The sequence below is a fragment of the Pinus tabuliformis genome, chromosome 6, assembly GCF_031772625.1.
Source record: "Pinus tabuliformis cultivar Carrire ecotype Pingquan chromosome 6, CPIR1, whole genome shotgun sequence".
In the NCBI taxonomy this organism is placed as follows: domain Eukaryota; kingdom Viridiplantae; phylum Streptophyta; class Pinopsida; order Pinales; family Pinaceae; genus Pinus; species Pinus tabuliformis.
Window position 1 is genome coordinate 608,467,372 of NC_142292.1, and position 15,470 is coordinate 608,482,841.

The following is a 15,470-nucleotide window of genomic DNA, read 5'->3' on the forward strand; positions in this document are numbered from 1 at the left end:
AAAATTGGGAAGAAAACTTGAAGAAACTTTATTCTTAGCAAGTCGCTCTTGAACATGACACTTTCACTCTGCATCCGAGTCTGGTTGGGTTGTTCCGTTCACTGGTCATATCACCATTGGTCCATCACACCATCCATATTTGGGGTTAACGCTACCAATCCATCATGTCAGTGTCGCCGATATGTTCAAGAGAAGTCGCTGAGAGAATTCACCTGTGTCTCATCTACTGCAATACATTTACGCTCCATTCTTTCATGACCGCCACCCTGAACCTTATGTCATCAGATCCTTTTCACCTTCATTAAAATCATTTGCTCCATTCCAAGTCATTGATGTGGGATTTACTAAGGCCCTCCTATGATGGATCACTTCCTGTCGACATCAACTCATTATCCAGGAAGTCGATCTAGGAACAACCCTTTCAGTACTTTGAAGCTTTCATGCCTCAATGGCAAGTTTCTCACTTTCGGTGACAGGTTTGCATCAATGGCCTTCGACCGCAAGATTTTGTGTGGTGTTCGACGCCAAGTCCCTTATTCACACCACATGAATTGTACTGTAGTACCTTGAGGGTCATCATCATTATCGGCGATTCCTCTCGCGCTTGTTAACAGCTTACATCATTGGCTGGTAATCAGGCGATATCATTCCATGTTCGACTCCAGAACATCTCTCACATGGATCGACTTGTACTTTGAGTGAAGATCGAATGAGATTGAAGACCCTGGATCTATTTTCATCCATCTGGGCTGCGATATATATTTAGGAAAATAATGACATCAAATGTATATCATTACTGCACAGATAATCATCCAACCTAAGGGATGATGGCTCTACCAGAATCATCAGTCTCCACATAGACGATTGTCTGTCTTATGTACATGAAAATGAATTTATAAAGCTTAGCATGGGAATGCCCGCCTCTACTAGATCATGAAAATATTATGAAGATAATGTGTTGTATTGTATCTTATTACAGGTTGCCTTCTAGCTCGAAAAAACTTCGGATCCTCATGATAAAGCATTTCACCCGACATCAAAAGATTAGCGACCTCATGCTTTAGGGGGAAACTGTTATAGACATTTTGCGGCACTGCAACCCCGATCATAAATGTCCATAAACCAAGGGCTCTTAAGTCCCTAAAAGTGTTGTTCCAACCCCTAAAAGAACAAGGTCAATTGATTACATCATCTCCCAGACGTTCTCCATGAAAAACTACTCAGAACTGGTCAAAACTGGACCATCTCACCTGCTCCATGGTCAAAGTGTGCTGCATCCCACCTAAATGCACACGGGAGGTGCGATGCATACTGAAAATCCCTTCTATGGGTGTTGTTGGGAAAAGTATCCAATTCGAAATGCCCCTATCCCACTCTAAGGTGTGATAGTGCCTTAGCAACAAACAAGGAAAACTAATTGAGTATTTCTTCTTTATGAAAGGTAAATGAGGAGAAAGGATGTAACTAACCTGTGTCTTCCGCTAGTTTGTTGATCCAATCACTCCTCTCTTCAGTGGCTCTCAGCTCCTTTCTCCTTCACCGGCCCAGCTTCACCGAATTCCTGCAAGATCACAAGAGAGAGAAACTACACGAAGATATAGATATACATTCATAAAAAGCTCAAGATCAGATTAAGCTAAACATGTAAGCATAACAAAACATCATTGGTACACAACATGTAGGAGAAATTCAAATAGTTTATTGACAGAATAAGAAAGTCCAAGAGGAGATACAACCAAGTGAGTTCTGATCCAGCATCTACCTCCCAGCAAAGGAATCCTTACCTCTCTTCTAACAAAGCATAAATCACCCAATGTACTAATCTCAATCTCAAACCAACAGCAATTCTCTGGAAAGTACAAAATTCCAGCCTCCTGAACCTCTGGGTGAGAGATCCATATATAGATGTAAGCAGAGAGGATGAGTCAGCTTATGTTTTGACTTGTGGCTTCTCTCTGTCAGTTCTTGCTTCCACTTGGAGGTTGAGAGCCTCTTACTCATCACTAGTCGAATTCATTGAGGCAAGTGTCATTGGAGAAGATTCTGGAAGCTTCCATGGTCTTTCCACCTCGTTGAATGAGCTTGCCATTTGTCATTTCCCGCTCAGCACACCCTGGTAGTGCTTCCACCTGCGTTGCAGTGCACCTAGCCAGTGTAGCCTCTGCATTTCAACGCAGGAAGCTAGTGGAGCCTCTGAATTGATCCTGAATTGACTGTTTCTGAGTGGTTTTTGGTGGAGAACTTTTGGGAGAAGCTGTCATTGGTTGACCTTGTTCCTTTAGGGGCAGGAACAACTCTTTTAGGGACTTTGGATCCCTTGGATTATGGACATTTCATGCTCAATGCTGTAAGGCACAAAAATATCTATAACAGTTGCCCCCTAAAGTATGAGGCCGTTTATCGGGTGAAATGCTTTATTAGGAGGATCCGAAGTTCTTCCAATGCTGGGAGGAGACCTGTAATAAGATACAATACAATACAATACATTATTTTTCATACTGTTTTCATGATCTAGCTGAGGCGGGCATTCCCATGCTCAACTTTATAAATTCATTTTGATGTACATAGGACAGACAATCGTCTGATGGTAGACTGATGATTTTGATGAAATCATCATCCTTTTGGTAGGATGATTATCTGTGTTGCAATGCTGTACATGTCAATGTCTTTATTTTTCCTGAATATATATCGTAGCCCGGATGGATGAAACTAGATCCGGGGTCTTCAATCTCATCCGATCTTCACTCTAAGTACAAGTCGATCCATGTGAGAAATGTTCTGAAGTCGAACATGGAAAGACATTGCTTGATTACCAGTCAATGATGTAAACTGTTAACAAGCACGAGAGGAATCACTGATAATGATAATGACCCTCAAGGTACTGTAGTACAATTCACGTGGTGTGAATAAAGGACTTGGCGTCAAACACCACGCAAAATCTTTCGGTCGAAGGTCATTGATGTATACCTGTCGCCGGGAGTGAGAAACTTGCCATTGAGGCATGCAAGCTTCAAAGTACTGAAGGGGGTGTCCCTAGATCAACTTCTTGGATAATGAGCTGATGTCGACAAGAAGCGATACGTCAAAGGAGGGCCTTAATGTATCCCACATCAGTGACACGGAACGGAGCAAATGATTTTGATGGAGGTGAAAACGATCTGATGATATATGGTTCAGGGTGGCGGTCATGAAAGAATGAAGGATAATGTATGGTAGTGGATGGGACACGGTTGAATTCTTTGGATGACTTCTCTTGAACATATCGGCGACACTTATGTGATGGATTGGTAGCATTTACCCCAAAGATGGATGGTATGGCGAGACCATGGCGATGTGACCGGTGAATGAAACAACCCAACCCGACTCAGGCACGGAGTGGAAGTGTCATGTTCAAGAGCGACCTGCTACCAATAAAGTTCTTTGAGTTTCTTCCCAATTTTTCCCCAGTCATTGCTGACCAGTACCTCTTTATTTTTGTCAAGCTTGAGGAGGATAACATATGCTTGTTCTATAATTTGCCCTTCGGGCAAACCCATCACTATGTTTTAACGAGCCTAGCGATAGTGAAACTCGTTCTCGTCTAAAGACAAGTTTGTCGCTATTTAATGTTTTTAACGAGTCTAACGACAAAGATAACTCGGTCCTTTTCATCTTTAGAGAGTCTGAAAAGGTATGTAAAGTCAACTCCGAAAGTCCTTTTTCGTCATCTAATCCCTTAAGTCCGAAAAAGTATAAAACAATACAGAAGGGATGAATTTTCAATAGTTTTAACGAGCCGAACAAAACAAGCGCTCGATCTTTTTGTGCAATAATCCCTCAGGTCCAAAAAGATTAAAATCTAAAGGAGGGATAGCACTTCTGGTCGCTTTAACGAGCTGAAGGCCAAAACTCGGCAATCTTTTCATATTTTACGAGTCAGATGAAAAGAGCTTAAAGAAGACTCGTCTTTTGAGGAACGAGTGATAAAACGGGTAGCAGTTGATTCCAGGTAAGGGTTGGAATTTTCCAATCATGGCAGTGTCACAAGGATGGCTAGTGAAATCACTCTTCGCAACTGTTCCTCAAAATGGGTAAACAATCAATATGGAGGTGAATGATCAGCCAATGGAAAAGTGGAGGTGACGGTGCAAACACGACCAAGGCTTTAATGGCTGATAATGTTACATTCACGGTGGTTATTTACCGGAGGGTAGTTCATTTTTTAACGAGCTTAAACGCGGAAAAACACTGCTCGGTCTTATGTTTATTTTTTAACGAGCATGAACTATGTTCTAAAACTGCTCGATAACATGGTCTAATTTTGATTTTTTACCATAACTAGCTTTGCTCTTTTCAAAGATAGTATTGTACGCTCAATTGCTGCATCAAACTAGTTAGAAATGAACAACATTTGCTTGAAAATGAGATTAAAACCCTAATATTTCACTTTGAACTACATAAAAAGCAATTAAAAAGTGTTTTTACCTCTCATTTTACCATTTCATTTGAACTTGGTTTGTTGGAGCTTTGGAGGTGCCTCTTCCCCCTTGATTTTCATCAACTGATTTCGGGAGATTCTGTGGACGATTCTCGGCGCCGTCTGGACCAGGTAGGAGCTAAACCTGAGCTCTTTCATTTCATGGTTTCCTTTCTGCATTCTGTGCTTGATTTCCTATTTTTCTGAGCCCCTGGGGTTTGATGGGGTCGCTCTGCCATCAGCGCACCTTGGGCACTCGAAACCTGTGTTGAATGTCAAGCAGTATGAAGGCAGTTTGACCTTCAACGCAGGTGGAACACTGTGCAGGTGCGTTGGGCGCAGAAAAGGATTTTGTTGCACAGTTTTTGATGAAAATTTTTGCCTGTTTCTCATCAAAACCAGGATCTAACTCATCTCATGTTTGTTTTTCAGAGATATTGGAGCAAAATGACCCTTACATGGTGAGAACGAGAACATGAAGAAGAGGACATGATTGCCTTACATGATCCGGTTACGGTGAACGTGCTACGGAACTGTGGTCTGCTGAAGTTCTTCCGCATCTCTAGCATGAGACAGTAGATCAACCTACTGCAGTATTTGCTCGATGCTTGGGATCCTATCAACCAAGTTTTCTAGATTAGGGGCAAATCTATCCCCTTGACCACAGTAGACATTTACTTCTTGACTGGCTTGTCGAGGCGGGGTGCCCTCAACTCTTTGTCAGGTTCGGCCCGAGGGAGTGACTCTGTGAGAGATTATGTCCGCCAGTATTGCAGGGAAGGATCTCAGCCGAGTAAAGACGGCAAGATCATTATCCGTGAGGTTACTGACAGGTCCCTTAGGTCTATCCTGTACACTATTGGTAGGATGGCCGGTAGTGCGTCTCTTCATGTAGCCAACAGATCTTATATGCAGCATGCCTTGGAGTGCCTCCAACCAAAAATATTCAACTGGTGTGATGCAGTACTTCTTCAGATGAAAAGTCAGTTGACCAAGGTAAAGGACGGGAGGTTGAAGAACTTTGGGTTTGGTTCTATTTTGACCGCCTTTGCTTTGGAGAAGATACCACTGATGCAGCCACAGTACATTGCACTCGACTTGCCTTCTCCTACTGAACCACGCATGCAGAGATGGGTTGACCACATGTCTAGGCATGCTGGTCAATCTCAGATTTCTTTTTCTGATACCTTCTTCAGGTGGTTTGAGCGTCAGGAGATGGTCTATTCTGAGTATCCATATGTTGGCATGGACTTCTGGGGTGATCCGGATTTAGTACTGCCGGATGGCGAGCAGTGGGGCACTATTGGTAAAATCTTCGACCATATCACTGTTTACTGTTTTTATTCATAATGTCCTTGTGCTTTATTCTATCAAGACTTTAATCAAACTCATGTGTGCATGCAGATGTTGGTCCCGTTCGTCCAGTAGTTCGCCTGAGAGTGCCAGCCGTTGCCCCAGCAGGAGAGGCCGCTAGGAGGGTTATCCTTCGTGACCTTGATGTGGCCGAGACCCTTACAGTTGTGCAGGAGTAGGTTGAGAGCCTTACTCTCGGTATTCCAGATGTGAGGATTGACGAGTTAACTTTACAGTTGCAGCGGCATACTACTCGTGTGCCTAGACGATGGACTCGTCTCTTACGCATGATCGCACAAGCTGTGACGTGCTATCACGAGCATCACTAGACTAGGGTGCCCCCTAGCATTTTGAGTTTTTGGGTCATGTGACCAATTTTGTCTTGGTTACAGAACATTATATGTAAACCATAAACAACTTATATATATATATATATATATATATATATATATATATATATATATATATATATATATATATATTGATTTTCGGGGTTTTATTCTGGTTGGGTTATGTGATCCACATGTACAACATTGATGATGTGTTTCTTTTTATAAATGTCACAAATGTCTATCTAACACATAGTTTGCTAATGAGTCGGTTAATGTGTTTAAGTTTCTGGAAATATGTTGGTATTGAATTAAATCAAATTGTCTTTCCAAAATCTTAACCCTTAGGAACATGCGATAAATGGCTGGATTTCGGACGGAATATATACCATTGAGTTGTAGTATTATGAGTTGTGAGTCTAGCCTGACGATTAGTCGGTGTATACCATGGGTGATGGCATCAGAGAGAAGTTCTATCAATGCGCCATACTCAGCGATGTTATTCGTTGATTGCCCAATACATACACCTCTGAAACTTACTAACTCGCCGCTTGGATAAAAAATGGCCCAGGCTGCGGAGGACAGGTTCCGCGAACTACGACTCACTCCGTCAGCATATCCAACACATGTCTCCAAAAGGTTTGACATCTGCAATAAATGTAAAAAGGTGGATTACTCAACCAAAACGAACACTTTAGCGAAAACAAAATACAACAAAATCATATTGGTTACTATTTAAGCATAGTAATGCTTGAGGTACAACCCATTACGAGGTTGCGCCAGTGGAATTTCGTCATAATCCATTAACTCATAGGCTCCTTTTGCTAACACTCATTTAGCAATGTAGGGGCCCATCCATAAAGAATTAAATTTACCTGCTCCCAATTTATCAGATTCTTGGTCGTAAAGCAAGACCAAGTCACCTTCTGAGAAGACAAGGGGTTTGACATTTTTGTCGAACTGCGCCTTGACTCGTTTCTTATGGGCTTTGTTAGCCAAAGCGGCATCACGACGGGTTTCATCCAATTGGATTAATTCCAAGAAACGAGCCTCTTCTTCTGAAGTTCTGTGGAGGAGATCAATTGCGAGTTTAAGAGACGAGATTTCACACTGGACTGGTAAGACTGCTTCCACGCCATATACCAGTTGGAAAGGTGTGAACCCGGTTGCATTCCTTACTGACGTTCGGTAAGCCCACAAGGCTGAGTATAGGATTAGGTGCCACCTTCTTTTGTGAACTCCGATCATCCTTTGCAACATACGCTTCAGGACCTTGTTGATCGCTTCAACTTGTCCGTTGGTGTTATAGCTCCAAATCTCACTCTTATGGTTTGTGATGCTGCACTCATGGCCTAGGGAAACCCCTCCTTCCAGACCTGGTCCTAAAATTTAAAAAACAGTGTTTTATCCCCTATACGCGACATTGCCCTGAGTTAAACGCGTGTACACACGGGCCTGTGTATACCCAACCCGCGTGTATGTATTAAAACACTTAAAAAAATAAATAATTCCTTATTTTCGGGCGGAGATCGCGGGTTTTACCTGCTGATCACCTGTTAGTGCCCGTGGCCCAACTGTTCCCAACCAACTCCTAACTAAAAAACTACTTTGGAAATGGTATAAAAAGACATCAAAGGGAAGGCCTAAAGGAGAGAGAAAAGAAGAGCAAGATTATTATGCTGAGATTTTCCCCTTAGACCAGGTCTGAAGTCCTTGGTGCCTTCTGCACTTCCCCCATTTTGCATAGGAAACCCTTGTTTCCATGTGTATTAGTGATCATTCATCCTTTATATCACCATTGAGTAAGACTTGGAAGGAGCTCTTGTTGGAGGCTTGAGGCTGGAACGAATCCGGGAGGAAGCTTTGCTTGGAGCCTGCTGAAGGTGTTTCAGGTGAAATCTTTCCGTTATATGTACTTTACTTGCCTTTATATAAAGAAACACGTCTTGGTTCCCGAAACAATCTTTCTTTATGCTTATGAGATTCTTGTCTTGAATTATTATGCAAGTAGTTACTTAAAGATTTTTATAACTAACTTTATAGCATGAAGATGGTTTTCATATAAGTATTTGTCCATGTATTGTTGTGTTCTTTGATTTGTTTGTTTTACAGGTCAAAGGAGAAGAAGGGAACTCCAAGAAGGGTTTGGACCCTAAAGGTCTTCTCGAACGTAGGACCTTAGGTACGTATCCTAAACATTAGAATTTGCTTACAGTAAAGATAATGGCTGTGTGTGTGTTTCTTTGAATAAGCAATTTTCAGTCTGGTAGAGTCTTAACCCAAAGGACCCTAGGGGTACTTTCCCCTCAACCAGAATTGGCGACTCCGCTGGGGAACAACACTCTTGTTGTTCCTAGTTTGGGTAGTCTTCAAGCCAATCAAGGCTCAGCCTCTCTGTTTGCTGGCTCTGACTGTCTGATCTGTTCTTGAACTCTAAGCTTTTCCAGTTTTTTCAGTCTGTGTTTTTTATTTTTCTTGAAAATCTTCAGATACGCTGTTTTTCTGGATTACAGAAGCGTATATACACAAGTTGTACTAAGTGAACCCACGTATACGCAGGTTTCCTCAGTTACAGTCGCATGTACACGCACTCTGCACATCACTGCAGGCGCGTATGTTATCTAATTTTCAAGATTTATAAATTTTCTTTTTGCTGAATGTCTGTCTGGTGGTTTGGGTCAGTTTGAAGTAGTCATTTTCTAGTAATAGTCCTCTATTTAACAGGGGGCATCTTGTTCTGAACTCTTTCTAGTTATAAGGAGTATCAGTCTTGTTTTCATTGATTACAAGCGTCATTGTTTTTTGACACACAAGATTTCTGGTTAAGAATCTTGACTGCTCTGTTTTGGCAGAGTAGGAAGATTGGATTCAATCTTTGTGTTCATTTTGTTTTGGTGACCTTTTGTTTGCTTAATGAAACCATTTTTGTGACCATTTGCTCCTTCGTTTCGGGAAAGTTGTTTGTTACCATTTTCTTGAAACTTGTCTTTTGATCTCTTGGACTTTCATTGCTGCTTTTGATTGTCATGAGCGATTTCAAACGCATTTATTTTTGTTGGGTTTTCATCATTTGAAAGGTGTCAATTCACAAAAGTGTTTGGTTGCCTATTCATCAATCATTGGTGTCAGTATTTTTGAGAGCATTCTTTGAAAAAAGACTTCTTGGCTTCATTGAAAGAAAATCTTTTGAAAGTTTTGAGTTTCGCTTTCTTAAACTTGCTTTTCATTTGATTTCCTTTTTTGCGAAGTGGAAGTGCTTTGTGTTTATCTTAGAACTTGTTTTTTATTGTTTGGACGAAATGATTGGTAACACATCATCTTCTATCTAAGCATTTTAGTGGCAAGACAAATTTGATAAGTCAACAACTTTCCTTCTTTGTTTTAGAGTAGTCTTTAAATCTTGCATCCACATATAGTTCTTGCATTAGGATAGATTTGCATCTCTTTTTAGGCATATATAGTTTTGTTAGTTTTTGTGAGTGTGGATTCTGAAAAGAAAAGGAAAATTTGTTTATATTAGAAGTACCTCTGAACCTCATAGAAATTGCTCTTCATTGAAAACAAAAAGTGCATGTGCATGTAGCTAAGTTTTATTAATTTCTTTTGCGTCCATAAAAAACACCACAAGTTTCATCTCCATTACCTTGTGACTTAAAGAACAGCCTAATAAAATCAAGTGCTAATTAAAATCCACTAGAACTTTTTGTTTTAGTCAGTCACACCAACAAGTTTAGGATTTTAGGGCCTTGGATTAGGCGAGTGGAGAGTTAACTCTCCAAGGCCACATAAAACGTCAAACATAAGAGTCTGAATAACGAGAGAAAATCCAATAGCATTAGGAAGACCAGGAAAGCTCCGGATCTAGGAGTTAAGCACGAGGGTCTGTGAAGACAGGGAAGAGAGATACCCCCTCTCCTACTTGTCTGAACTTACCTCACGACTGTTCCGCCTGGCTTCTACGACGAGTTGGTACCCATAGTTGCCTCTCCTAGGGATCTACACAGGTGGCTGCGGAGGGGAATCCCGTGGCACCTGAGGTTGACGTTGTATCACTCTCGACAGTACTACTGGAGGGCACCCTTGCGAAGCTTGGGGGCTTGCACCAGCGCAGGCTGTTGTTAGGAGGTCAGCGTAACTTCCTCTGATACCTTCGCTGATAGGACTGGGCCCTAATCATCCCAGACTATCTTCGGAAGGCCCCTTGATTCACTTTCTCGTATTTTGGTGTCCGGTCCTAATCACCCGGAGCGGAAATACTTGGAAGTTGTTTGACTGGCTGTGTCTTTAGGGACTTTATAGTGTGTGCTCTGTGCTCCTAGTTGGCCTAGCTTTCAATTTTTTGAGTCTTTAGTTAGATCATAACAAAAAATTCAAAGTGGCTGACCTATCTCCCAGACGGTCTCGAAGACTTCGTGGTCTTTCGCCGCCAAGTTTAGAGCCTTCTCCGAGAAGGCGTAGAGGGAGTACCACCGGTGGGGTTCATCCTACACCGGTTGACGCATCGGAGATTGATCCTCCTAGCGGAGGCATTATTGCCCAAGCAAGGCCTGGTACTTCTGAACAAGAGAGGGATAATCCAGTCCTTTCTCGAGTTCTTTTTCAAGCGGAGAATAACGTAGAGGTAGAAGAATTCTCAGAGTTGTTAGGGGCTCCGAATTCTCCCCTACCATTTAGTCATCCAGACGTATTGCAATACGTTGGGACTCCGTCACATAGACCATCAAGTCCAGGTTACGCTACACGCTTACCATTCATGACCACTACTAGAAGCATGGCTTCTACAAGTGCTACGACTATGTAAACCCCAACATCAGTGCAAGGGGGAGGAACTATTTCCATCCCCTCCACTTCCTTGTTTGGATCTTTTGCGAGCACATCTCTACTTGGGTCTACCTCCATTCCGTCTACGAGTGGAAATGCCCAAACCAATGCTTTTGGTACTGGACTCTTCTCTTTTGGCACCCAATCATAGGGTATTCCATCGGTTCCGTTTAGTGCCGCTACGTCCATGATGGGCGGATCGGCTTCATTCCAGGGTTTTCCTTTCGGAAGTGGTCATATACCACATTCCAACCCGACGGTAGGATCCATGCCTTTTTCTTCTATAGGACAAAGCAGCAATCCTTTCCAAGGTTGGAATAACCCTTGGGTTAGTAGCGCGGGAACTGGGAATCCATTTATCGGCCAACAAGGGAATAGGCCGTACACCACGGTTAGTTCGTTTCAAAGTATTCCTCCCCTTGCTTCAGCTTGGAATCCATATCAAGGGTTATCAACTCCTTACCATTCTCTAGGAGGAAACTTTGCGGGTTATGGAGGTTATACGGCCAGAGTTGGTCAAACTCCAAATTTTGCTGGACCACAAGGCTTGCCTTTTGGTTCAGCCGGTTCTACTGGTCACTTCGGGCAGCCTGGTGCCTCCCAAATTCCAGGACAATCTTTTCAGAGCTTTGGGAGTTCTGCCCAGTCTGGGTGGAATCCCATAGGTCCTCCTAGGCTTCCGTTTTTGGCAACGTTAAACTTGCCAGATCTCACAAAGTTAACAAATGACCCAATCAGGTATAATCCAGCCTGGCCTCCGGTCCCAAGCAAACTCCCTTCAGACATTCCAAAATTTGAAGGGAAGAGTGGTCAGGATCCAGCTGACCACGTAACCACATTCCATCTGTGGTGCTCATCCAACTCCCTCATCGAGGATTCGATTAGGTTGAAACTCTTTCAGCGCACCTTGACTGGTAATGCGGCCAAGTGGTATATAGAGTTGCCAGGGGGCATCTTTACATCGTTCGCCGACTTAGCCAATATTTTCTTAAATCACTTTCATTTGCCTGTCCGCTATGATGCCGGAACTGAACTTCTGGCCACCTTTCGTCAGGATAAGGCTACTCACATTTCCGATCACATTCAGGAATGGAGACGGAGAAAGAGGCTCATTAAAGTCGAAATTCCCCCGGAATACCATCTCGAGTGGTTTTTGAAGTCTTTACAACCCGAGATCTCCAAGGATGTCTCCATGTCTGGGGTCTATTCTGAGGAGCAAGCCATTTTTAGGGCCCAGCAATTGGAATTGATCTACTTTCAGTCTGGGATCCTACAAAAGTACTTGCCAGATGCTCCTGGATCTAAGGTTGATTTAGCTAAGCCGAAGCCAGGTCCGCACGCGGACGGTATCGTTGGGTCAGTAGACACATCTACAGTGAACTTGTTGAATCAATTGCAGCAGTTGTCTTTGCAAACTGCTTCTAACAACCAAGTCACATTGTCTAATCCTCCCGCTTCCCAAACTTCTTCAATTAATGCCGTCCAATCCGATAACCCCAAAGGAAATCAAAATTCCAATGGGAAAGAGAAAGGACGTGGTAAGAAGAAGAACTCGGATGGGAAGCCCGATGCGAATAAATCCGGCAACAATGCTGGTGGTGGTGGAAATGAGTCGAGAAAGAAAGTTAAGTTTCCTTGCAAGTTATGCAGTGGAGACCATCTAACTCATCTCTGCCCTAGGATTGAAGACGCTCAGCGCTTGTTAGGACAACAAGGGACTTCTAGTTCGCAAGCTGTGTTAACTAACCCGTTTCCCCAAGGGCAGCAACTTCTTGCTGGCGCGAGTTCAAACCCTGGTACCTCCGCAGGGGGCAACCAAGAAGGGGACAAGTCATCGAATGTTTTCATGATGGGTGCTCACGCTAATGTGGCCACACGGTCACGCGATTATGGTGAAGGTGAAAATTATAAGGGTAAATCAGTTCCCGAAACTAACAACCCACTTCATATTGAGCGACCTTCTGTTGAGACTATACCTCGGGTACCGAAAGGTTCCGCAAAACGTGCGACTATTAACCCTAATATTAGGGTAGCCCAGAATTACTCCATTATTGAGGATCTGGCCCAGAGTCCATGTGCTATGTCCACATTAGAGGTTCTCCAGTCATGTCCTTCTCAACGAAGTGCCTTGCTATCGGCAATGGGGGCAGTAGATCCAAGTAACTCCTTAGCTCTCACTTTTGATATGAGTAATGTCAAAAAGAGACTTCCTCATCACATGGCTTTCCAGATAAAGTCTACCTACCAGAAAACGAATATTTTTCGGACGGTTGTAGATGAGGGAGCTTCCACGTGTGTCATGTCTATGTCATGCTGGAAGGCCATTGGATCACCGTCAATTGTTCCTTCACCTACCCTATTGACAGCATTTGATGGTCACTCTCATAGGCCATACGGGATTATCCCGGCCTTTCCTATATGTGTTGGAGGAAAGGTCGTTAATATTGAAGTAGAGGTCATAGATGCTAACCTAGACTATAATCTCCTCTTAGGAGGAAACTGGGTATACGAGATGGATGCCGTGGTTTCGACTCTGTTTCGTGTCATTTGCTTTTCTCATGAGGGGAAAATCGTTAAGGTTGACCAATTGGACTATTGTCCAGTTGATCCTCAAGCAAACTCTGACTCTACTATTCCTTTAGTGGGTAACCCCCGTCCGCCTACCGAGAGTCTAGGAGTCAGGATGTGCTCTTCATTGATGGGTACGTTTAATCTTCCCCCTCCTACAGTTGGTATAGATACAATTTCATCCTCCAGGGATCCTTTACAGAGAGAGTTTGTCCAAACTCCTTATTCTTCGAATCCTGGAACCTTAGCTTCATCTGCGACCACATCAGGTGACGACAAGGTGGGTGGAATAGAATCTCTTATATCTACAGTGGAACCTAGAGGTGAATCTATCGATAACTCTATAGATAACCATTCTACTATTTCCTTTGGGAAAGAAATAGATGGTGATGTGGCTCATTTTAGGACCCTTGATTCCACCTTTGCATCGGATTGCTCGGATATTGTTTTTCCATCGGATGAAGTGATATTCGAAGCAATGACGGCCGTAGATTGACCTTTGGAAGATTTACATCGTCGGTTACACTTTTATGCCCTTGTGCGTGAAGTCGAATCTCGGTCCTCCAGTTTGACTAGTGATGTTTGTATGGTCCCTTTGGCTCCAACACATTCATTTGCCGAAGAGAGTATATTGATTGGTTCGATCATCGTACCTATAAACATCCCTAGGAGTCAGCGGGCGGAGCCTCCTGATGGGCTCTACCCAAAGAAGTACTTTGCTTAGTTCAGGCTGGGCAATGACTTCTTTGTACTTTATGTATATATTTATACATATATCGTCGAGCGTTTTCTGATATCAGTGCTTTTTGGTCTGCTGTGGCAGGTGCTGATGGATGATTTGGTCTATTTTGGGTTCGCCGATGGTGCTAGTCGACACACCCGGAATCTTGCTTCTGCAGCTTGGGTACTTTATTATCCAACTGGTCAATTGATGGTATCGAGAGGCGTGTGTATCGGTCCTGCTTCAAACAATATGGCCGAGTATACAGTTGTTATCAATTTATTATCCGAGGCAATCTCTTATGGGATCGACTCGTTGGTAGTATATCTTGATTCTCAATTGATAGTGTCTCAATTAAATAACATTTATCGGGTTAGGGATCCTTTATTATATCGCCAATATTTAAGGGTGAGGTTGTTGCAAAGATCATTTATTTACATTAATTATTTGCACATTCCAAGATCTCAAAATTGGTTAGCTGATTCTATTGCTAATCAAGCATTAGACTGGCATATCAATCATTCATCATCATAAAATCATACATCAAAAAGTCAAACTGTATATATATATATATATATCATAAAATGCCTCGAGTGTACATATGTGTGTCCAAAAATATACAAAATTGGGACTCAAATGCCCATAATCATGTCAGGCATATCTGACGCCTCGGCTCAGGATGAGTGTCTAAGTATGTCACTATAGTGTTGGCCACGCGCCGAAAGACACGAACCCAGTCACGTGGCATGCCAACCACATGACGCTGCATATCCGGAGGAAGGTCCTCTATCTCGGCCATCGGTACTTGGCAACTCAGTCTCTCCAAGTGTCGTTGGACGTTGTTCAGGGTCCGTTCCGTATCCGCAGCCTCTTCGGCTCCTCGGCCACGCCGTCCATGCCACGGGAATCCATCTGGTTGTACAGGCCCAATGTCTGGAACATGATCATCATATTAGTCATTTGAATCTCATCAAGAAAAAAATTTCAAAATTCATCATTATATTTGAAAAATCCAAAAAAAAAAAAAAAAATCATAAAATAATAAAAAATTCTTACCAATCTCGCCCCATGCTGCATCCGGTGGTAACACTAGATCAGGATCTCCTCGGAAATCCAGCCCAGCATAGGGGTAGTCATCCACGGCGATGACCTGCTGCTCCCACCAAGAAAAGAAGTCATCGTCAAATGCATTCCTTGGGACTTCCCCACCCCCCAGACGTTT